Source organism: Falco naumanni, chromosome 5, assembly GCF_017639655.2.
Source record: "Falco naumanni isolate bFalNau1 chromosome 5, bFalNau1.pat, whole genome shotgun sequence".
Lineage (NCBI taxonomy): Eukaryota > Metazoa > Chordata > Aves > Falconiformes > Falconidae > Falco > Falco naumanni.
This window is the reverse complement of record NC_054058.1, coordinates 70,034,608-70,055,211: the sequence shown is the minus strand read 5'-3', so window position 1 is coordinate 70,055,211 and position 20,604 is coordinate 70,034,608. Positions and strand designations below refer to the sequence as shown.

Below are 20,604 nucleotides of genomic sequence, written 5' to 3'. Positions count from 1 at the left end.
TGCCCCAAAGGTGCCTGTAGAGGAAACATCCAGTTAGCAGTTACCAGACTGTATTCTTTCAACTCAGCAAGGTTGGGTACTGATATAGAAACCGTTGGGGTGGCTAAGTCTTTCTCTAAAATGCCAGAGAGGAAACAAGCTGAGGAAGAAGTGAGGGAGAGGTGCGAACAGATCATTGATAATGGGAGAGCTTTTAGCTGTGAAATGAACTTGCAGTGCAGTTAGGGGACAGCCTGGATGCTATCTTTAGGAGCCAGGAAGCAGTGAAGATTAATCTTAATCTTCTAAAAGGCCTCACTACCCCAGCAGAAAATGATAGACACTGCTGGAAAGTCGACATCCTTCGCTCAAATTGCCATCAAAAACATCCACAATGTTGTCGTGAAAATTACAACTGGAATAAAAACTAAAAAAAAAATCCCTAAAATTAATCAACAGTTATACAAAAATAAGGTGAAGATTGTCAGAAGTTCAGTGAGAACTTTTACATCTGATTCATATTTTATGTGGAAGATGCCTGAGTCATACAGAACCTGATGACAATTGAAAATTCTGAAAGATGGGTATGATTCCCCACCACTTCACTGCAGGGAATCTTAAATTGCAGTATAGGTGGTGTTTTATGTAGTTTAAGTCACACAGTCATAGAAACATAGAATACCAGTTTGGAAGAGACCTCAAGGATCATCTGGTCCAAACTTTCTTGGCAAAAGCATGGTCTAGACAAGATGGCCCAGCAGCCTGTCCAGCCAAATCTTAGAAGTGTCCAGTGCTGGTGAATCCACCAGCCTCTGGGTGCAGCCAGTCAGCCAGTTCCCCACCCACTGCACAGACCGCTTGGCTAGACTGTAATGCATCAGTTTCTCTAGGAGGAGACTGTGGGAAACTGTACTGAAAGCCTTGGAGAAATCCAGGTAAAAGTGTCCACCACTCACCCCGCATCAACTGAGCAGGTTACTTCGCTGTAGATGATGATCAGGTTTGTCAAGCATGATTCATCCTTCATGAATCTGTGCTGGCTTTTCCCAATCACGTGCTTCATTTGACTTGTGATAGCCCCCAGGAGGATCCATGCCATAACTTTTCCAAGGACTGAAGTAAGATTGATGGGCCTATAATTTCCCAGATCGTCTTTTAAGTCCTTCTTTTAGATAGGTGTGATATTAGTTTTCTTGCAGTCTTCTGGGACATCCCCCAATCTCCATGACTTCTAAAGATTATGGAGAGTGGCCTCGCAATGGTGTCAGCCAGCTCTCTTAGCACGCTTGGGTAGATATTGTTGGGTCCATCAGCTTTCAGGGGTCAAGCTTCTGTAATCGTTCACATCCCAACTCTTCCTTCACTGATGATGGGTCTGTGTTTGTATCAACCCGGATTTTGTTCCCAAGGCCTGGGGCCCAACAGTGCTGGTATAGATGGAGGTGAAAAGGCTGTTGAGAACCTCTACATTTTTGGCATTCTTGGTGACTAATTCACCTCTTCTATTTAACAGTGGGCCAGTATTTTCCTTCTGTTTCTGCTTGTTGTTTATGTACCTGAAGAACCCTTTCTTGTAGTTTTTGAGATCTGTGGCCAATTTCAATTCGAGCTCAGCTGTTGCTTTTCTAACTGCATCTCTGCATGCTCTGGCAATGCCCTTGTAGTTTCTGGTGGGTATTCATCCACTTCTCCATCTCTGGTACGCTTCTCTTTTGGTTTTGAGATGACTCAGAAGCTTGTAATTAAGCCAAGGGGGTCTCTTTCTCCACCTACTTCCCTTCCCTTTAAAGAGGATGAACTGTTCTTGTGCTTCCAGGAGATCATTCTTGAAAAACTCCCAGCAATTGCTAGCTCCTTTATCCTCCATGGAAAATTCCCATGGAATCTCTGCCAACTGAGCTCTGAGCAAACTGAAATTTTCTCTTCTAAAATCTAAACCCTTTGTCTTAGTACTAACCTTCAGTGTGCTCTGCAAGATCCCAGACTCCACAGTATTGTGATCACTGCCACCAAGGATATCATTAACTGAGATATTACAGGCAGGTTTTCTTGGTTTTTGAGTAGTAAGTCCAGCAGTGCCTCATTCCTTGTTAGCACACCTAACCCTTGTATGAGGAAGCAGTTCTCCATGCATTCCAGGAACTTGATGGGAACATGTGGGGTGTTGTGTTGTTCTTCCAACAAATGTCTGGGTAGTTCAAGTCACCCATAAGAAGCAGGCTCTGTTGAACCGAAGCTTGCTTATGTGACCCAAATATTGCTTCATTGACTTTATTGTCTTGGTTTGGAGGTCAGTAACAGATGCCTACTATAAGATCCCCCTCAGAGATGACCCTTCTGATCTTGACCTACAGGCATTCAATAGGGCTTCCACAGTTGCTGTAGTTGACTTGTATACATTCAAGGTTCTCCTTAACACAGAGCACAGCTCCTCTTCTTCCCTGCCTGTCTTAACAAAACAGACTACAGCCATCCATCACAATCCTCCAGCCACATGAGTTGTCCCACCATGTTTCAGTTATTCCTATATTGTAACTTTCTGACTGGGTGCAGAGCTCCAGTTCCTCCTCGTTGTTCCTCAGGCTGTGTGCACTGGTATACATACACTTGAGGTGGATGGTCTTCTGGTTCTCATCTTGGGAGGCAGCTAAGGAACATTTGTCGCTGCTCTGGTTAGCCTGGCTTATTCCCCAGTTGGTTTCAATAGTGTGAGTGTTGCCATTTTGGACCTCGCTCCCAAAAGTCCTTCAGTTTAAAGCCCACCTCATCAAGCTGGCCAGCCTGCTGCCAAAGATTCCCTTGCCTCTTCTAACAGGTGGATCCTGTCCCTCCCTATCAGGCTACAGTCATCAAAGAATGTCCCGTCACCACAATCTTTCCTACAGATGAAATGCATTTCTTACCAAAGCAGGGATTTGTTGCTAACCTGTCCTTCACAGATGTCTGCTGTTATTTTTTGCCTGTGTAACCCTGGTGGTGTATATTTTTAACCTGCTGTTTACTGTCATCTGTTGCACAGAAACACTAGAAAAGCAGAATGCAAACAAATTTAGTTTTAAGTAATTTGGGATGCCCTGGAGAGATCTTATGTTGGTGGTTTTGGTTTTGGTTTCAAGGAGCTGTTAGATTTTGTAGACATGTAATACCACAGTTAGAAAAAATAGAAATCCAAGATCAAATTAGGCTGGTTATGGGCAAACTTAACAAAGTTTTTCTATTTCCTGTCAGACACACAGACTGTTCTGGTCAGGAATTTGTGTCTTTCAGTCCACATTTAATTTAATTTGCTGCCTGATTTCTATTTATAATGCACAAAGCAATATTATTTGCCAGTAATACTTCAAACAATGCCAGCAATATACTGCAATGTGAGCAGTACAGGAAAGAAGAGAAGGCCTTCCTAAACAAGTTAACTGACTAAATTTCTGTCTTGTTTGAATGCTCAGGGAACCACAGGAATGAATTAGAAATATTCAATGTTCACAGTGAAGCCTGACAATTATGCGTTAATAAGGGGGTGGGGAATGAAGGTTCTGATAACCATGTGGTGGCAAAAGGGGTGTGTGTGTGTACCATCAAAAGGGACCTTGTTTTCCTCAGTTTTTGTCATTCTTACAGTCTGTGATTTTCTTAATTCTGCATACACATTCAAATCAGACCACTGCAAACTGAGCACAGACCAATCTAAATCACTGAACATTGTGGGTTTTTTCTGTCTCCAGCCCATTGACATCTTCATCCATTACCATCCCTCTGTGCATGTTTTCTCCAGATCTTTTTAGAGCCTCTCATTTTCCCTCTTGCAGAGTTGTTTTTCTCTCCTTTTGCATTATGTCCCTCTACCTGCTTTCATGTTTCCTCTCACTGTTTGAGCATCTAAATCTTTGTTGTGCACCTCAATGGATTACACAGATAAAAGCAAAGTTCTTGGACCATTGAGCTGATGACTGAATGTCCATGTCTTCAGGTGATCTCACCTCAAGCAGATCCTTCAAAACCATTGGTTCTTTCCCCATGGGGAGTTCCACTTTGGGTTTGATGATTAGCAGTCAGAGGTGAATGAAAAGTGGGACAGCTGGATCTCTGAGTCTGGTCTCAAGTGCATTATTCTGTGGGTCTCAAGTATATAATTCTGTCAACTAAACTATGCTACAGCCCCCACAACCACCTAAATACCATGTAGGAAGCATAGTGATTAGCAAACAGCAAGTACAAAACAAACAAAAGGAGAAAACCCTTCACACAATATTTGTTGAGCTGTGGGATGTTTGGGCTGCTAGCAATTTACATGAGTTCATTAATGGACAAATTCATAAAGAACACTGAAATGACTGAAGGTTACTAAAACAAAAAGACACCATCTGTGGCTCAGCACGTGCCATAGCCTGTTGAGGACTAGGAAAGCACTATAGCTTTTCTCTGCCCCTATGTTCTTCCACATGCGTTCACTTTTGACGCTTGTTGAAGACGTAAACTAGAAATCAACCGTAATGAGACCAGTCTTTTTTTTTTATGACACTTACACAACAATTAAATATGATCTGTGTTAAACAAAAATACTGCATGCTCCACATCCTCAGGAATGTGAGATTAAACCAGTGGCATTTTATACAGGACAACCGTCCGTCTTTGGCTTTGCTGCTCCCTTATTTACTGTTCAATAAAGTTACAGTAATTTGGAGCAGAGACACTCACAGTCCAAAGCAATTAGCTCCTAGTCAGGAAGTCCCCCCAATGTCAAGAGCATAAATCTCCCGGCCCACGCAGAGCTTTGCATTCCTGTAGCACATGGGGCCCATTAACACCCCTTGCAGCCCTTAGGAATGCCAATGCCTGAGCAGCTCTGCTCCAGTGTCTTTCAGCTGCTACATCTGCCCTGTTTGCCCCCAGTGCCTTTGGGGCTATTTCTGATTTTGTTAGTATACCAGATGCTATCATGATGGCAGACTCCTTAGAAAAGTTTTAGTGTGTCTTCTACACCGAGACCAAGCCAATGCCAGGTGCTGCATGAGGGGCTGATAGCTTTCTTACTTTGCGGGCTTTGAGGATGATCACGGTGTTGAATTGCTGAGCAGTGCCAGCAAACCCTGTAATTTTGCCTCATTATGTTCTAATGAAGCAGGATGAGACAGTGCTTCATTTTAATGCTATTCTTTTTTGACAAGGCTGGAGGAGAAATGTTGTCTGCCACTGAGCAATGAAGCTCTGAGGACTCAGCAGTGTCTGGGTTAAGATTTATCATGTTCTGATTAGTTCTTTAGAAGTAAGAGGCTCTTACCACAAAAAAATTCCTTCTAAGCTCTTCATTTTTTTCACCAAAGCTTTTCACCACCATATTTACAAATAGGTCAGGACTAGTCTGCAGCTTAGTGGGGGAAAGTGCTCTGGTACCTGGTTCTGGCTGTGGAGTAGCACTCTTGAATCTGAGAGGGGACATCCACAGTGAAGGACCTGTATCAGCAAAATTTTCTGAGGGACGTGTCTTGCTCCCTGCCTTGGCCTCATCTCCACACCTCAGCTATGCTGCAGGATGGAAAGGGAAGCAGGAGCTCAACGTACAGCCACGGGCACCTCTTCATATGGCTTTGCTCATATGAGGGTTTCCCTCAACTACGGCTGGCTGGGTCTATTTGTTGGAGGCTAGACCATTTAGTTTCTTCTCATGTGATTACAGCCTTCTAAGAAGAGGGAAATGAGTTGTAAAATATGTACACTGTTTTCTCACATGGAGAAAAATGCAAGTGTGTATCCTCTTACTGGAAAAAAGGAAGCAGAAATGGCCCACAGCATACTCCTGGAGTACCTAGACCCATCTGGATTAATCCTCCCTGAATTTCAAGGTTTTTTAATAGTTATTAATAGACATTTTAAGAAACCAACACCAGTAAAGCTTTCTTTTGCTCTGCCTCAAGAAGATGAGATGCATAATGTGTTTAGGGTTTGAAAAGTTTTATAGCGTTTTCAGTCTAATGGGTTTGTTCTGAAGTCAGGTCTCTGTGCTTTGCCTGAATACCATTATTAGGCAATTGCATGAGCTGTAGAGACTGTTGGGAACTTCTTTGCTCATTGTGAACCCCTCCAAAGCCCTAGGCCAATGCTTGGAAGGAGATAATCACCTGGAACCTCAACTCATTTATGGCTTGTCAGAAAGGTTGGGGCGTGCACCATCCAGGGCTTAGCCCTGTCTAAAGGAAAACCCTGCTGTGACTCTCAGTCTTAATAAGTCCTGAGTGCTGAGGCATCCAACCAGACTTCCTTGAGCTGACTCAGTATTTCAAGTGAGACAACTTCAATCAAAGATATTGAGAAGTAATCATTGGTAGCCTCACAGTAGGGCATGCACTGGAGATGTGAGACCTCAGAATCAATTGCTTGTTCTGAATTGGGCAAAGCAAGATTTGATGGTGGCACCCTCATCTTAAGTAAACGTTCCGAGTTCTTTCAGTTCTGAGGTAGGACAAGCTGATCATCATGCTGTATATATTTTCCCAGAAATGCCATTGTTGTTGAAACTGGTGTGAACATTCCCAAAAAATAGTCTCAGCTCAGGTAGATCAGTTTTGTTTTCTTTGTTTCCCAGCAAAAAGCTGCCTCACTGGAAAATTCTCAATCTCGTCTAAGCATTATCCTTAAAATTTGCACCCACAGACACATAATTGCAGGTGCATTGTTTTCCAGAACTGGGCACAAATAAAGCAGTGTCTGCAGCTTCGCTAAGTCCTCTGAGAGGCACAAATTATACTCCTGTGTAACTGATGACAGAAAATCACACCTGCAGTCATCTGCAGGTGCAAAAGAAGAAAAAATTTAAAAAGGATGAAAAAAAGCTAAGGCCCTGTCACAGAGAAGGGATTCGTATCTGCCAAGTTCAAATGCATATTAGGGTGTGAAAGGGCATGGGGGAGAGAAAGGAGAAGGCGTGGGTGAGAAAGAGAAGTACCTTCATCAGTACTGTAAGGAATTTAAAGCTGTGTCAGAAAAGCAGGAGGGCAAGAAGATAAAACACAGTGGAGGGCTGTGTGCTGATTAATGAACTCCTTGCCCTTGACATCTGCTACTGAGCAGAGAGATGGGCACAAGAATGTCCTATAGCTGAGCCTTTGTGCATACAGCAATTAAATCAGATATACCATCTTTTTGAGTTCCTTACATTCTACTAATGAAAGCAGTAGAATTCTACTCATTCTACCACTTTTAATTCATAGCATTTCTGATGTTGGGAAGCCCAGCTCCTGCATGAGTAGCAAGGAATCCATGTACTAGCCCAAGTGCATGAGCGGGGATGTAGGATCTGACCTGAATGATTCAAACCAAAATCAAGATGGGCAATTCTATGATGGTGTTACTTGCATGTTCTTCCACACCTGTGGAAATTCATACAACTGTGATTCATTTTGTTTATAGGTTAGTTATACTGTGTGAAGGGCACCTCATTCGGAATGGAGAAAAGACATAAGAAATGTCTGAATGCTCAGATCAGGTCCAGTTGGAAGTCTTCCTCCCCCACCTACCAGCCATGACCATTGTTTTGTCTGGGAGGCCTGCTCACCTCCCCTGGTGTGTTGTGCCCCCAGGCAGAGCACCCTTGGCAGCAGTGCATCGGCTCAGTGGATCCCCCCAAGAAGCAGCTGGTGCTTTCAGGGAGCTGTACTGGTTATAGCATTGAGGATAACTTTGTCCTATGACCTTACCCACCACCCTGGTGAGCTGGTAGACCTCAGTCATATCCCTTCTCAGCTGCGTTTTCTCCAAATTGAAGAGTCCCAGCCTTTCCCACTGCTCTTTGTAAGGCAGCTGCTCTATCCCCTTGACTTCAGTTGCCTTTCTAGGTTCTCCACTTTCTGTGATACATAAAAGCTTCCTGTTCATCACTGAGATGAATTGTACTGGTTTTAAGCCCTGCAGAGCCATCTGACTCATGTGACAACATTACTCTGTGCAAATTATGACAGTCACACAATCCTGGCTGATATAATTTGGAGACCATGAATTATCTCTAATTCGTAACATATTGTATGTCAATTATTCCAAAAATGAATAAATGTTTTCTCATTTGTTTTATTGTTTTAATTTTGCAATCTGTTCATGAACAGTTTGTGAACTTAAATGGTACAAAATCCATGGAACAAATTATATGCCTGCAGTTATTTGCTGAGCAATATGTTTGCCATGAGTTTCTTGCCCTTGTTTTAGTTAAGTTCTCACTTTAATTTCTTGAGCATACCTTGTTTTTAATCACAGCCTTGTGAGAATCCCCTGGAAAGATCTTGCTCGCCTGTTCTTAGCAAACAGATCAAGTTGCAGCTGGCTTTAAGTACAGATGATGAGAAAAGCATTTCATTGTTTCAGTCTAACTGCCCCGTTCTCCTTGTTTCCTTCCACTGTGAACTCTCTAGTTAGCAGGTTATTTCCTACAGCAGAAGACAGCTGTCAGGTCTTTTTTGAGTCTCCAGCTCTGCTAGGTAATCTAGTGAGCTGATGGACCAAATACTTTCAGCTCCATCCTCTTCCTCTGTCCTTTCTTGCCACCACTTCAGCACTTTCCTATGATCTCAGGGACCCAAGTGGATTTGCAGACCCAAGTCCTGTATCCTGTAGTTGGACATACAGCTGTACCAGGGGATTTCAGTATCCAGTATTTTCTTTAGGTGCTGGTTTATTAAGGAAATTGGCTGGAATTATTGCATCACATATGAAATATGACAACCTCCTAACCCATCGGCACAATTTATTAATGATGGTTGAGATGAGAGAAGATGAACTGATGGCATAGATATTCTAGCTCTGTAGGTCTGAACAATCTAAAATGTCAGAAGCGTTGAAATCTAGCCTGCTTCTGTAGTTCTAAATAGCTCAGGATTGTTTTAATTGGGTTATGTATTTAGTTTAAATGAGCATGGGATGGCTCTAAGCAGTCACTGAATAATAAGATTAACAAAGGAGATGGATTGAAACCAGAACCATTTGTGTAACACTTCCCAGTCAGGGACTTTTGATCACATCCCAGTCATTCCCACTTCAGATTTTGCAAAACAAAACTCATCTGGCACATGCTGTCATATGCAAACAGGGCTTCAGATTCAGTGCTCAGACTGGTAAAATCACGTTTGTATGCAAGACGTGGCATGTCCTAGGAGAGCAGTGACACATGGTAGGCTTCAGCTTGCTCTCTCTCATCCCTTGATCTCAATGGCCTGGGAAATGAAATGTGCCATGGGCCAAACTTTTGCCAGCCTTTTTGCATTCACTTAATTACTAACAAAATGTGTGTCTCGATTCTGGATGCTGTGAGACCAGGACAATGAAATCAGTGGACAAAACCAAATGGCCATGACTAAATGTTACTGAGCTTCCTTATCCAAAATCTATCCTGTAACATGTACATAAACACACACCCCCTGCTGATTTCCCATTCTGTCTCTTTCTGGGAAGGGACATATGGAAAAACACCACTCATCATAGGAGATGAATTAAATATCCCGCCACTGCTATTAAATCCAGGGAATACAGACAATGAGATACACACAGGGGAGGGCTTCGTGTAAAAGGCAATGGATATGCCATTTGTCCTGGGCTTAATGCACGGGAGGGCCCCATAAGATGCCCACAAGAAAGAACAAACTGAGAATCATCCACATTACAGGATCTGCCTGAGATCACCATAAATCTAACATCAGTTTTTCTAGAAGAATTTGGTATCTCCAAAAGATTTTTTCCCCCCAGAAACAGGTTTTTAGACTAAATGGTAATATTTTTAAAAAAGTTTTAGTAAGGCATGTGGGTTTTGGTTAATACATGAACAAACCCTGAAAAATTGTTTGATTTTAAGCTGAAACAAAATAATTTTCAAGGTTTTGTTTAAATATTTTGCAAGAAAACCAGAAATTATGTCTAAACAGCTCCTTTTATCAAACCAGAGTCAGCCTGCATATTGTATATGTACCAAAAAAACACATAAATTTGCATCTCAGTAAAACCAGGCATAGGAATTTATATATAGACAACTGCCAAATACCCACCCTGTAACTACGTCCACCAAAGTGGTGCACTTTCTCCTTGTGATTTCCACAGTACAAGGACATTTAGTGTGAGTAAAGATTTGAGTGCTTTCTGCAGGGCTGTGATGGTGAGCGAATGCACTGGAAAAGCTCCATTCTAGGCACTTCTAGGACTGTATTTTTGTAAAGGTTCATTTCTGATGTTTTCTAACTACCCTTAATTTCCAAAGGACCCTAAAATGAATTATTTCACCTCTATGCTTCCAGGAAAAGCAAGCAGGAAGCTTTTTGTTTCCTTTTCTTCCTCTTTTGTGCTAAGGGGATTTATTTAATACAGCTGGGAGGCCGGGGCCCCCTGAGGTCTATTTGTACGTAAGGCTGCAACTGACTTGCATTATAAAAGAATGCAAATGCAATACATGTTGACTATATGGTGGCACATCTAGTTTGGGGAAATATTGAAGTCATCTGTAAGTATATAAGGAAGTCATCTTCACTGAAGTATACTGTATTTACAGGGCACCTCTGCCTTAATTAATAGCACAAAAAATAGCACACAATAGAAAATATATGTTTATAATAACATAATATATTATATTACATATTATATGTTATTATATGTGATATAATAATATAAAATATATAGCACACAATAGAAAATAGCTTATCAAAACCAGAATACAAATGGTATAAATTTGAGGGAATTACAAGGAGATCATCCGGATTTAAATCCTTTGACAAAAGGGACCACAATTTAGCTAGATGAGCACTGTAGCCATGTAATGAGAGCAGCGCTTTTTATTGCATCTTTTAGTTTCTGCAATTGTTTGTAGTGAGGCAGCCCCACTCATCATTCTTTCTTTAATCTTTCCTTAAGAAACACTGTAGCTTTTTTTGAAGTGAAATCAATGTTTTGATGAATCCTGCTAGAAACTAAAGCAGTATTACAAAGCCAGAACTACATTAAAGGATACTGGCTACTTAGGTTAAACCTCACTTTGACTAATTTGGAATATTTTCTTCCAGCAGCCAGGAACTGTGGACCTAACCAAAATTAAGAATCTCATGCTGATTTTGAGGGGGTTTGGGTTAGACTGTATTGCTGAGATCCAGCACCAGAGAAGCCTGTAAAGTTTGCCTCCATTGATTGTAGGATTATGTTTCCTATAAGAAAAATTATACTAAGTGCTAGTGATTAACATTTACAAAACATATTTCTAACCAGAGTTAGCACAGTATCCTCTCCCATGAGAAGACTACTGAGCTTGTCAATTTCTTGCTGAAAGACACTGTGAAAATCTTACATGAATTTAAGTGGAGGCTGGACATGTTCAAGACACAAGTATCTATTGTGAGGTATTAATAGGAATCAACATTTATTTGTAGAAATTAGAAGAAATCTACGCACAGCTCAGCTTGCTGCAGGTGGCTGGAGGCTGCGATTGGGGTATCAGGTATCTGTCCCCTTTCCTTGTAGTATTCCCTGGGCATCTATTTTTGCTCACTGGCAGAGACTTGTCTATACAAATTTTTAATCTGCACACTGCAGCTGATCTTAGTCTTTTTATATCTTTACATTATGACCAGTAAGAAGGAAGTGGAAGAGAAGAAGTTTCCAAGAGGATCCTATGAGGCCTGTCCACATGACAGTGCTTCCTTGGGCTGGTAGCGTAGCCTGAGGTGGAGGAAGGATTATCTACGTGCAGTCCCACTGTGTCCTCAAATGAGCGTTCCTCTTCCACCACCTGACATCCCAATCTAGCTTGCCCTCCTTGGCATAAATTAATGATCTAATGAACAGCATACAGATGATAGCGGCAATGAGGCAGCTTGTTCATTTCCCATCAGAGATGGCAAAATTCACTCTGTATTTGGAGCTGAGTGAGGAACAGACTTCATTTAGATAGCAAGAAATGCTGTGGAATAAACATAATCTGGGGTTTTAATGCACAATTACAATAAATCATTGATGTTACATCAAGTCAAACTGCCATATAACTTTGGCGTGAGCTCACAGTTCCATTAGTTTGGTTGCTAGATGCACATTTGCCCCTGAATGCAATAAATCCTTCTGTTTCTTCCTATTTATCCAGAAGAAAATACAAAGCTGTAAATAAAAGTAATCCGTTTACTAGTGCTTAGACATACTTCTTAGATTTGTATGAAGACAACATGGAACTGAACACTTTCTCCAGTGAAAAGGTTCTCATAAAAGGCAAGGTCCAATATAGGCCAGATCTCAGGCAGGACCTGCAAAGCTGGGCATTGGTGCTGTGATGGGTGTGGAAGGCCACAAGAAAGTGATGGCAGTTGTCTCAGTTACTGGAACTTGGAGCAGGTACTGACCCATCAGAAGCACTAACAGGCTCCTTTATTCATGTTTTATTCCGTACAGTAGGATGCTTCCATAACCTGAGATATTGTCTTTCACGGAGCTATAAGCTGGACTAACTCATCTCCATCAGCACTGATGTGTTGAGCTCATCCTACAATCCAGGACATAATTTGTCTGCCTAATGCACAAAACTGTTAAGATAAGCTTGTTCCTTTTCCATTTGCTCTCTGACATTCACTGATCTCATAAACGAAATGTCCTTCCTGTATCTCAGCGTGGAGATAAAGCATCTTCAAGGCTTTCTGCAGCAGACTGGGGAGTCTAAAGCAAGTGACTTATCCAGTAGCTTTCCTAGCTTTGTCACCTGAATTGTCACACATGTGGTTCTTGCAGGCAGAAATACAAATAGTTCTAATGGCAGGTGTGTGGGCATCCAATTTTTAACTCATTTTTGTGGTGAAATAACAGTCAGCATTAACAGGAGTGGTGATATGTTATTCTGTTGGAAACCACATGGAAATCAGGAGACTGGCCTGGAAACGCTTAGCTTCACTCTTGAGTATTCATGTTTACCCTACTTAGGAATAGTTTATCTCATTTCGTGTTCGCTGGGGAAGCCGCTTCTTGAATTGTACTCTCCAATAATTGAAGAGACATGCAGGATTAGATCAGGTTTTATAATGAGGGAAAAGCAGCCCTGAGGCAGATGCTCTTAAGCAGAGCTATAATTTACTGGCGACCTTATCTAAGATATGGTCAGTCAATAACAAAACCTCAGAGGGCTTCAGGGTAGCCACAGCCTCAATCAACCTGCTGATTTCTTTATAAGGAATGCCAGCTGGTTACTAAACCACAGGGGATGGACAATAAAAACAAAGAGTTAGGGACAGAATAATGATTTATTTCAAGTGGGAATCCAGGAAAAACGTTGAAAACCTGTTTCTGCTAATTGTTGTTTTGCTGTCATTACTCTTTCTTACTATTTATATTAGAATTGGTGACTAGACACTCAGTTTCATAAGCTTTTTTTTTTTTCATAAGACTAAGCTGAATCTGATTTACGGTGCTCAAACTGTGCCTTCACTACCCACTGTTGAAGTCTCTGGTACAGTGTTCCCCATATTTTATATCTTGATCGTACACAACACACCGTCACCTGGCTTTGAAGCCATGGTTGGAAGTGCAGGCTATGGCTCTGCTTTCCCCTGGGATGCTCTCATTTACTTTGTCTCTTCAGTTTCTTCCCAGTTTTCCCCTTGTGCCTAGAAGACCAAGGCAAGCACTCCCATGACAAATGACTCACTGAGAAAGAATCAGAGAGACTTTGAACTTATTTTAGCACAACTTCCCCAGGAAGAATGACCCCAGAAGTCCTAGTAGCATGCAGGGCCAGAGATACTGCAGGCAGAATTTCATGGTGTGGCTCCCTAAGACATACCTGAGTCAGCCAGAGACGTCACATGCAGATCACAAACCTGAACCCGTTCTGGGGTGGAGATGCACTCCAATGTGCAGCTGCCCTGTTACTGGGGTAGTGAGAACCAGGAGCTCTGACTCCTGTTCTCAGGATTGCTCCTAGCCCAGTGTGTTGACTTGGATGTCTCTATCAGCTCTACTACTTCTCTAAGTCATCTGCCTTCCTGTGGCTTTTTCTGTTTATCTAGGAATTTATGAAAACCAGAGCAATTTAGATAATATTAATGATTTCTAGGTGCTCCACAACTGTTAACGTATGATAAACAGAGCTAATCTGCCCACACGAGAGGACTTGGACACACCCAAAACTATCTGAGCATGCTATGCACATACACACCAGTTTTGCAGACCTTGCATAGAAGTTCTGAGATGTTGAGCTCGCACAACACTTGCTGCTTGGCACAGCATGACCGGTGTTCATGGATTTCTGCATAGGAAATCCCACACAGAAATACAGGGAACTCAACAGCTAGAGATTAAACTTTCTGCTTTTAAATATCAAATGCCATCAGGTGTGATGTGGAGGTTTTGTTTTCTTTTTTCATTTTATTTTAGGTGTGGTGATCTCTAAGGCTCCCACTAAGTTCCACTAGAGTTGGCAGTTCTCGGAAAATGAAGATCTGTAGTTTTTCATCTCTAAATTTGACATGCTTATATATTCTGGTGTTGGACATGATGGAAATGGCATGGTTATTGATTTCTTACAGTTGTTAGGTTTATCCAGCACTTTGAGATCCTGTGATAGAAGATGCTGTGGAGTCTGGATCCATGTGCATGTTCCTCTGCAAGTGTGTATGTGGCCCGTGGAAAGTCCTTGGAGCACAATCGTTACTATATGAAAGACAGAAAAAAGGCTACTTGCAATTTGCAGGTACTTTATGGTTCACAGCACAGAGAATATCTGTCTATCTTTCATGGGGGAAAGAGCACTTGATTATTTGCTTTAGTGGGAAATGATACAAGATTGTCTGCTCCAGTTGCCATAAAGCCACCCTGAGTACAGCTAATAGCCTGTCATCTTTGGTAAATAAAACAGCTTGGAAATGGAAAAAATTGCCCAGCCTGTACAACGGTCCAGATGTGTCCTGGCTGGAGGTAGGGACAGACCTCCTTAGAGGCTTCATCTCACGTTTTTCCCTGTCTCCAGCTATTACAGCTGTATTTTTATAGACTTTTTGTGTCATCCCTGGGAAGACAGCTGGGCATGCCTTTATAGGCCCAGCCCAAGCAAAATTCCTTGTGATCTCCACAGGAGCAGGAGCAGTTTCCAAGCCTTCATCAGGCTTTGCTGCTTCATCTCATCCAGGAGGAAGGCAGAAATGAGGGCTTGGTCTGAACTCAATTGAGGGTTCTCGGCAGTTTTAGCAGTGGCTTTAATTAGCTACGGGTGAGGCTTTCTGTGTTAGACCTGACTTTAGAGAAGTCAAATCGGGAGGAATTCTGATATTATTAATTGCAGCACCTCAAGTCTTCAAGCCTACAGCAGATGCCAGTGATGTTGTTTGAAACTGTTAAAATGTTCTGCATTACAACTCTAAGCCCACCTATTACCATGCGTTTGAGGATCTGATTTCCCCAGAGAAGTGCCATGGAGTGCTATGCACTCTGTATTTGTAATGTATGGGATGCATATTGTGTCCACAGATCCTGTGTCCTTCAGGAACAAACTGACACATAGGCTCAGAGATCTTGGGGCCTGCTTATTTGTGTCAGGGCCAGTGTACAGTTCGCATTACTAGAATGATGTGAGATTGCTACAATGACATGAGAAGGCAAATATCATGTATGGCACATAAGAACAGCAAGATTAGGGGAGAAGGTGGCCAGAAAACCATGATCCAGGTGCAGCTATGATTTTCTGACCTAATCCTCCTGTGAGACCTCTAGATTCAAGAGGTCAGTATTTAATTTTGTCTGAAGATGAACCTTGTTTATTGTCTTGTATCTGCAAACATCAAACCATGTCAGCAAGGAAGTCACAGCTATTTTTGCTGTTCTACTAGATCAGAAACTGTGGCAAAATGGTTTATTCAGGTTGCCCAGCGAGCCAGTAGTCAAGGCAATACAAGAAGCTTGGTCTTGAGAGTCCTAGACGAGGAAGTGCAGAACAGCTTTTCAGAGGCCAACCTACAAGCAGGGATAAAACCGGTCTCCAAAAATTTGATCAAATGAAATTCTGCTGTTGGAAGATAAATTAAATCCCCCTTTTTTTTTCCTGCAGCCTGGGGAATGAGCATGTTTTGGATCCAACTGTGCAACATTAATCACAATATGGAATATTTGAGCCAAAGGTCAGCTACAGGGGGCCAACTATTAACATATGGGATTTATCTGTCTCCTTCTTCCATAAAGATGCAGCATGCTGGATAATTAAACTTCTGAGTGCCAGCGTGGAGAGTAGTCTGGTTTTTTCCACTGCTCTTTGTCATTCGATCCAGAACCATTTCCTTTCACTGTATTCTCAGAAGGGGAGGAAACAAAGGTGGCATCCTGATCTTCATTATTAATACACAGGAAAACTTAGAGGAAATCCCTTTTATGCCCCTGGCTTTGTGTAAAGAAAACCCTTCAAACTCAAAAGTCATATTGTTCAGCTCCTATGTATATTTATACATCTATGTGCATAGCAGATGTTTCTTCAGATACTTGACTGATGTTTCTGCAGAATTATGGTATGGAAAAACCTTCATAGCAATCTGCATTCTTGTTGATTTACTTTGATTAAATTAAAAATCTAGACACCCCCACCCCCTACCTCCCCCATTTAAATTGGCTACTTTGGAATAAGGAAAACCACATTCTCCTATGATGTAAGTCAGCGCTTTTCCGTGTTATGAGTAAAAATACTGGTATACAGGCAGCACTCGTCTCTTGTTTACAAATGGGAGCAGATAATGAGGAATTGTTTTGCCACTTTGGGTAAAGGAATTACACGCAGTTAAAGAATTTCTGAGGAAGGCATCTAGCTGTAGCTTGTCAGGCCTCTGCCTTGTATAACCAGCAGAAGCACTTCCAGAAGCAATTAAGCCAGTTCTAGCACAGACACCGAAGGTGGGAGGCATGCATCTCCCTCTGGAGGTACCTGCCTTTCCCCAGCCTACATGACCTGCTCAGATGAGACGCCTGCTTTCAGACAGCTGAAACGAAGCAAGCAGAATCCCACAGCAGCTGACTCTGTATTCCACTTTGTTTCTACCACAGTGAAACTGTTGTTATTATTTAAGGTAATATTATGGTAACACTCAAAGGCCAGGTATGGTGCAGGCACAGAGTAAAATGCAATCCTCTACCCCATAAAGAGGACAACTCGAGTAATTAAATGATGATTTTGCTTTTAATTCTGCAGTTTGACTGAAAAGAAATGCAAACACCAACAGGCAATTAAAATACATAATACTTGATTCGCAAGATACCAAAATGCCAAATTACATACTACATACATCCCATGACACTTACACAATAGAATGACTATATACTTTTGGCTGTGATATTAATAAAAAAGGGATTTATCTTGTTAAGTATTTCCAGTGCATCATTCTGCCTGAGAGTTGTTCTAAAGCGCAGCCAGTTTCTTCATTTTTTGGATTCCAATACACTGCTTTTGATTTAAAATAAAATGGTAACATCTTACATTTATATAGCACTTTTCATCTAGAAAGACCCCTGAGGCCTTCTCAAGGGCTTTCTGGAGTTTTGGTACCCACAGTGCTGGAGGAAGAAGGCTTGTCATAAGTAAAATGCAGTTGTGGCCAAACTTTTTTGTTGCTCGAACCATGCACTATAATTTTCATGTGGGTAAGAGCCATGAGGCACATATACTGTGCCTTAAAGAAGAAACAGGGAGGCCAGGAACCTGAGTGGCTCACAGATGGGAGGTGATACCGACTCCTAATGTGTCCCTGTTCCTTAAGGGCTGCAGCTGAGCTGGACTGAGTCACTGTCTCCCTAGCCAGGAGTCTGGGGCACCTAGCAGCTCTTGCACCACAGCTAGGCAACCTGATGATACAAGCTATCCCTTAAATTACTTGTGAAATGTTTGACTCAGAGCTGTCATTTGACCACTGTCTTATGTGAGGCATTGAGTGAGCAATTAAGATACCAGGATAACAGGTTGATCTCAGTCATTGCTGGTCCTCAGATATGTTCCTGGTCAGTCTTTTCAACTTTCTGTGTCTCCCAGATTTTCCTCTTTCTTGCTTATGCCTAGCAATAGTTTTCAAGTCTGGGTTCAGCCGTGGTAGCTTAGGAGTTGCGCAGCATTACAGTCATTTCACAGAACACGTGCCAACAGTAAGTGTGGGGAGGGACTTTGCTAAACCTGTACTTGGTAGGGCCAAGACAACACCACGTAACCACACACCTAAACTAAATGTAACACTGGAACAAAGTAACTATCACCATGAAAAATGCCTGTGCTCCTTTGACAAGTCATGGCAAGATACCCAGAAATTTTTGGTAGCTTCTGCAAAGTGTTACATTCCATTTAAAGGCGTGGATGTGCAGGATCTGCTGGGAGATGGTACATATCGCAGAAAGATAGTTGTCTGAGCTGAGAAAGGGTTGGGAAACACTGATGTAAAGTGTCAGATTTCAGAGCAGGGACAACTGCCTGTGCAGTGTCTAAGGCAATGGAGATAAAAGCATGGCAAAGTACCTTTAGAATACAAATGGTTAATGCTTACACACAGAAATGATACGGGGAGGTGCATAAGGTCAAGAATGCAAAAGATAGGGAAATCCGGCATTCCTGCTGGCCTTGCAGTTCATTCTATTTCTTTGCTGTTTGCAGTTCCCTAGTCATACACCATTTCCCCCTCCCATGCTTCGGATGGAGGGCTGCTTACGGAACAGGGAACTGTTCAGTATTTATAGTCCCTCATTCATCTAGGCACATCATTGTACTGCATTTAATAAAAAAAAAATAATCAATTTTTATGAGGTTTTTCTCCATACAGTATCCATGGGCTCCACATACAGAACAACTATATCTCACAACACTCCTGTAAAAGAAAGAGCACCTGGTGAATGAAGCTGCCCGTAACCAGGGCTGACACTGTGAACATGGACAACACAAATGGGTGTCCAACTTGGCATGCCATAGGTGACTTTTTGAGGCACGTGTAGTATTTTAAAACATTCCTGTTGTTCACAGCATAGCTCTGATGGCTTATGTCGGTGCTCGGCAACAGACTCAAATTGAACCAGAACTAACAGGGGCCACCCATGCTCTGGATTTCATCCATTTGCTAGGTTTCACCCGGGCTGCCTTTTTTTCCTAGTGAAAGAACAGCCACACACAAAGACCTGAGCAGTCTTTTAGGACAAACGAGCACTCTGGATTGCAGCCCTGCCCTGCAGAAAACATGTTTCTCTCTACCCACCGGCTCCTCTTGCCATGCTGGGGCAGTGGGTTATTGAGGACAGATTTGGCGGAAACAGCACCATCTACTGAGAACCCAACATCCTTCCTACAGGGGTTCTTTGGGGTTGGGAATTTTTGGAAGGAAAGGCAGCCCAAGCGACACTGAACGCTCAGCTCCTTAAGTTACTGAGCTCCTCACATCAGTCTGACGCTTTCCATCCCTGGGATGACTCAAGTTGCTTCTGTCACTTTGCTGTGATTCAAGTCATCTACTCTGAAGAGACGCAAAACAACCCTAGTGATAAATGTATGAAAGAAATTGATTCAACCCAAGTATGCACACCAACGTATAAATACACATTTCATCCCCAAAGGACTTTTTTTTTTTTTTTTTTCTCCTCTGTGTGTGTTCATTCCCAAGGTCTGTCCAGGCTGTGTTGTGTCCAAGCCCTCGGTCATGCTGCCATCGGGTATCACTTGATACCAAACAGACTTTGGGGCATGCTGAGGCACACGTTGGCTGGCCGGCCGTGGGTTCCTTGGCTTTTATTTGGATGGGTTCGCTCCCGGAGTGGGGACATTGATTCCTAGACGCACCAGTGGAAATATCCACAGGGAACGAGGCTCCAGGCCCGGGAATGGAGGAAGAAACCGCTCGGGGCAAGTTAAAGGAAGGCGCAGCTGGGAGCCTCCCGTTGCAGGTGAGGGAGCACTCGGAGGAGCCAGGCTGGCCCACCGCCTCGGCCTCCCGTGCGGGGCGGCCGGGCCTGGCTGCAGCCCCCCGCCCCGCTCCGGCAGGGCTCCACGGCGCTCACCGCCGCCTCCACACCCCCTCCTTTCCCCCCGTTTCTCTCGGGATTTCCAACCAGCCAAGCCCCCCCAGCCCGGATTTTTCCACGCCTGACAACAAAGGAGGCGGGCGGGCGGCCGGCCTCGGCGGTGACTCAGCGGCGGGCCCGCCCCCGGCCCGCCCCGCCGCTCCCCTCAGGCGAGGCCGGGCCGGCTCCGCGCGTGTGGCGGGGCCGCGCCGGCGGGCAGGCGGGCGGGCAGGCGGGCAGTCCGCCCGTCAGTCAGCCAGCCAGTCAGTCAGTCCGTCAGCCAGCGGGCGGGCAGCTGCCGGCTTCCCTCCTTCCCTGCTCCCGCCGGGCGCCTCAGGGTCCCCCTGCCCTCGTCCCCCGCGCTGCCGGGCGGGGAGAGCCGCCCCGGCGAGGTAGGTTTTGTGTCTCTTCACACAAAGGCGCGGCGCCGGCGGGGAGGGACGGGACAGCCCGGGGGGGGGGGGGGGGGGGCTGAGAGAAGGCGGCTCCCGCTGAGGGTCCGCGGTGTGAGGGACGGCGGGGGTCGGGGTGCCGCTGGTGGGAGGGGGCCGTGGGGCTCCGCCGGGAGACCTCCGTCTCTGCTCCTTCATCAGGGAGACGCGGCGAGTTAACCGTGGCGCTGCAAAAGAAAAAAAC

At 43.6% G+C, this 20,604-nt stretch overlaps 1 protein-coding gene across 2 annotated transcripts in view; it reads left to right on the top strand.

Annotated features, from left to right (window-relative positions):
- Window positions 1-20,174: 20,174 nt before the first annotated feature.
- Window positions 20,175-20,604, top strand: part of FAM107B (family with sequence similarity 107 member B) — a 62,610-nt gene continuing 62,180 nt past the window's right edge. Inside the window, exon 1 of one of the 2 annotated variants that reach the window (XM_040595504.1) lies at window positions 20,175-20,360. The gene's annotated coding sequence lies outside the window, so the exon portion shown is untranslated. The remainder of the gene's footprint in view (window positions 20,361-20,604) is intronic. The other variant, XM_040595503.1, reaches the window with a different exon arrangement.